Raw genomic sequence first — 4,490 nt, 5'->3', positions numbered from 1 at the left:
AATACCATATAAAAGATAAATAACTTTAAAAGTTCCACAGGCTTTAAAACTTTCCATCACTTAAAAGTCCAATGTCTCTTTAAGATAGTCAAAAGTCTTTCTAAAATTTCAAAATTTCTCTAAAATACTCAAGGTCACGTAACTGTGGGCTCCCATAAGAAGCCCAAAGTCAAAAACAAAACAAAACAAAAACCCAAAAGTTTTTTTTGCTTCCAGAGGGAGGAACCAGGGCACAGTCACAGGTCATAGCAAAGCCCAGTGACAGATTTCTGAGATGACCTTCTGGGTTCTCAAGGACCCGATGCTCTAACGAGCCATCTCTCTAGTTCTGCCATCCATAGCACACAAAGCATGTCTCACAGACTCAAGCCAGCTCCCCTCTACAGTTGCTGTTGTCCATCGTGACCATCCCATGCTTCTGGTATCTTCCATATGCTAGGGTCTCCACTGTAACTGGGATCCTCAACGATAGCCTCTCCCGGGCTTTCTTCTGTGACTCTTACCCTGCCACACAGTGCCAAGCCTTAGCTGCTCTCCATGACTCCTTCATGTCTTCCAAACCAGACGACCTGGTGAGTCTCACACATTACCAAGTTCAGCTGCCGTCAGGACTTGCAGCCTTGGCCTCCTCTTGGGGCACGGCTTCTGTGTAATAATTCTAGGAAATACTCCCACACGATTTCACCTGGTCTCTTCTCAATCACCACTGAGTTCCCAGCTCTTTCCCAGAAGAGCAAAGGTTTCCTTTTAGTCATGCTGTGCTCTTATCACAGGCACTTAATCACAGGCACTTCTTCAGCACAAGCTGACCAGAAGCACGCATTTTCAATCCAAAATACCACTTAAACTTCCCTCTGAAATGTCCTAAGCCAGGTCCTGTCACCTACACCGCTATTAACATTATCTTCCAAGATCTCACAGAAAGCCAATGAGCTCTCAATGACTTTTCCAGCCCAAACTTCGTACTCCTTCCAAAAACACATGGTCAGATATGTCATAGCAACACTCCACTTCTGGTACCAATTTCTGTCTTAGGGTTTTTATTGTTGTGATAAAACAGAAGCAACGTGGGGAAGAAAGGTTTTATTTCATCTTATAATTCCAGGTAACTGTCTTGAGGTTTCTATTGCTGTGACAAAGCACCATGACCATAAGCAACGTGGGGAAGAAAGGATTTGTTTTGCTTACACCTTCATATCATAGTCTATCACTGAAGGAAGTCAGGGCAGGAACTCAAGACAGGAACCTAGAGACAGGAACTCAAGAAGACTCCATGAAGGAGTACTGCTTACTGTTTTGCTTACCCTGTCTTCTTCTACTGCCCAGGACCACCTAGCCCAGGGCAGCACTGCCTCCAATGAGATGGACCCTCCTCCCACATCAAGGTTTAATCCAGACCCCACAGACTTGCCTTCAGGCCCATCATGTGGAGGGCTCTTTTGTAAGTAACACTCCTTCTTCCCAGATATATCTAAGTGTGTGTCAAAGTTGACAAACACAACCAGTGTACTGTCTATCACTGAGGGAACACAGGGTAGGAACTCAAGCTCAGGGCAGGAACCTGGAACTAGGAACTGAAGCAAAAGCCAAGGAAGGAGTGCTAGCTGTGCCAGTCTAGTGCACGATTCTCTTCACTGTGAGCATTCTGAGAAAATTTCAGCTCAAAAACTTTTAATATGGCCCTATTTCAAAAATGGCTGATAGATTTAATGTCACTCACATCAAAATTCCAAGGGCATTCTTCACAAAGTATAAAATATACCTAAAATTCATATGATGTAAAATATCCTGAGAAGAAATAGCAAAGCTATTGGTATCACTAATTTTAAATTATACATACTACATAGCCATAGTAGAAAAGCCAGCATGGTAGTGACACAGACTCACAGACCAGTAGAATAGAACAAAGGACTTAAAAATAAACCCATTCAGCCATGTTCTGGTTAAAAACACAACAGTCTCCCCTATCTCTGCTTCCCTCTCTTTGCATGTGTGTACTCAGTGTGTGTGCACATACGTGCTTGTCATGATATACATGTATGAAGGTCAGAAGATAATATGATGGTTTGTATAGGCTTGGCCCAGGCAGTGGTACTATTAAAAGGTGTGGCCCTGTTGGAGTAGGTGTGTCACTGTGGGTGTGGGCTTTAAGACCCTCATTCTAGCTGCCTAGAAGCCAGTATTCTGCTAGCAGTCTCCAGATGAAGATGTAGAACCCTCAGCTCCTCCTGTATCATGCATACCTGAATGCTGCCATGTACCTGCCTTGATGATAATGGCCTGAACCTCTGAAATTGTAAGCCAGCCCCAATTAAATGTTGTCTTTATAAGAGTTGCCTTGGCCATCGTGTCTGTTCACACCCTAATTAAGAAAGATAACTTTCGGGCTGGAGAGATGGCTCAGCGGTTAAGAGCACTGACTGCTCTTTGAAAGGTCCTGAGTTCAAATCCCAGCAACCACATGATGGCTCACAACCATCTGTAATGAGATCTGATGCCCTCTCCTGGTGTGTCTGAAGACAACTACAGTGTACTTACATATAATAATAAATAAATCTTTAAAAAAAAAAAAAGATAACTTTGTGAAGTTGGTTCTCTCCCTTCACCTGTAGAGGAATTCTGGGGATTGATTGAACCTAGGCTGCCTGCTTTACGTAGCAAGCACTTTTACCTGCTGAGCCATCTGGCCTGCCAAGACATCTGAGTTTTAACAAAGGTGCTTAAAACATATGCTGGAAAAGACAGCCTTTCATCAAATGGATATCCACATGTAAGAGAATAAAATTAGATCGCTTTCTCTTGCTTTCTACAAAAACCAAAATGGATCAAAGACTTAAATATAAGACTTGGGACTTTTATACTGCTAGAGAAAAACCCTTCAAGATATATGCACAGGCAAAATCTTTTTGAAAAAGATAGCAATGGCCCATGAAACAACAAGAATGAGAAATGGACTTGAATAAAATTAAAAAGCTTCTGTATAGCAAAGGAAACGTGAAGAAAAAGCTTTGAGTGGGGGTGGAGGGAGTCTTTGCCAACTGTACATTGACAAGAGATTATTATCTAGTGACTATAAAGACACTTGTGGTGATTTGAACATGCTTGGCCCAACGAGTGCTACCATTAGGAGGTGTGGCCTTGTTGGATGGAGGTGTGTTGTAGGTGGGCCTGGTGCTGTTCTTGTGAATCAATCACCTAATGATTAAAGGAGCCAATCACTGGGCAAGTAGGCGGGACTTCCAGGTTGGAGGGAGGGAAAAAGGCAGCAGGAGAGAGGGCCCTTTTTGGAACGGGGACAGAGATAGGTAAGATGTAGCTGCTAGAGTTTCCAGGTATCATGGCAGATCTGCAAGGATTTACCACCCGAGGAATCAAATTTAAATAAGATTTACAAGATTAGGTTTTAGTTGTTGTGCCCAGGGATTGAGTGACCATTGTTTCTGAACTAAGCTTGTGTTGCGTTTTCCTTCATGTGGCAGTTCGTCTGGGTTCAAGAAAGGTATCGCATGGCCAAGCGTGGGTTTGCCAGATGTGGACCACAAAGGCCATGGGGGGATTTGAAGCACGGGGCTGGTGTGGTAACTACTCACCAGTGGGAACCTAGCGAGCTTGGGGGAGAGATTGTGGAGTTCTGAGTCAGTCTCCACAAGATAAAAACAGGTTGGCCATTGCCTGTCGGTGCATGGCTGGCCAGGCTGCCGAGGCAGAGAGTTGAGGCACAAGCATGGGAATGAGCTGGTTCTACATTCTATTTTTTTTTTTCTTTTTAATATTTTCTACAACAGAGGTGTGGCCTTGTTGGAGGAAGTGTGTCACTGTGGGGGTGGACTTTGAGGCTCCTATGCTCAGGCTCTGCCCAGTGCAGAAGAGAGCCTCTTCCTGGCTTCCTGCAGGAGGTCGTCTCATTCTGGCTACCTCCTCCTGGCTTCCTGCAGGAGGTTGTCTCATTCTGGCTGCCTCCTCCTGGCTTCCTGCAGGAGGTCGTCTCATTCTGGCTGCCTTCGGATCAAGATGTAGAACTCTCCCTTTCTTCTCCAGCACCATGTCTGCCTAGAGCCTCTCATGATAATATTGGACTGAACCTCTGAAACTGTAAGCCAAATGCAATTAAATGTTGTCCTTTATAAGAGTTGCTGTGGTCATGATGTTCCTTCACAGCAATGAAATCCTAAATAAGACAAACCTCAAAAAAAAAAAAATAGATATACCGAATCTTACACAAATCATCTAATTACTAAGTAAGCAAGGGAATTCAATAGAAAGTTCTCAAAAGGATAGATACAGGGCAGGTGAGCTAGCTTGGCAGGTAGAGATGCTTCCCACAAAGTCTGAAGATCTGAGGTTGATCCATGGAACCCACATAGTAGAAGGAGAGCCTGTTCCCACAAATTATTCTCTGACCTTCCCCCACACCAATGGCACACATTCATCCACACACACCCAACAAATACATACATGTAATAAAACCCACAAATGACCAATAAATATAC

Source organism: Mastomys coucha, unplaced genomic scaffold, assembly GCF_008632895.1.
Source record: "Mastomys coucha isolate ucsf_1 unplaced genomic scaffold, UCSF_Mcou_1 pScaffold14, whole genome shotgun sequence".
NCBI lineage: Eukaryota > Metazoa > Chordata > Mammalia > Rodentia > Muridae > Mastomys > Mastomys coucha.
Note: the sequence above shows the minus strand (reverse complement) of the source record.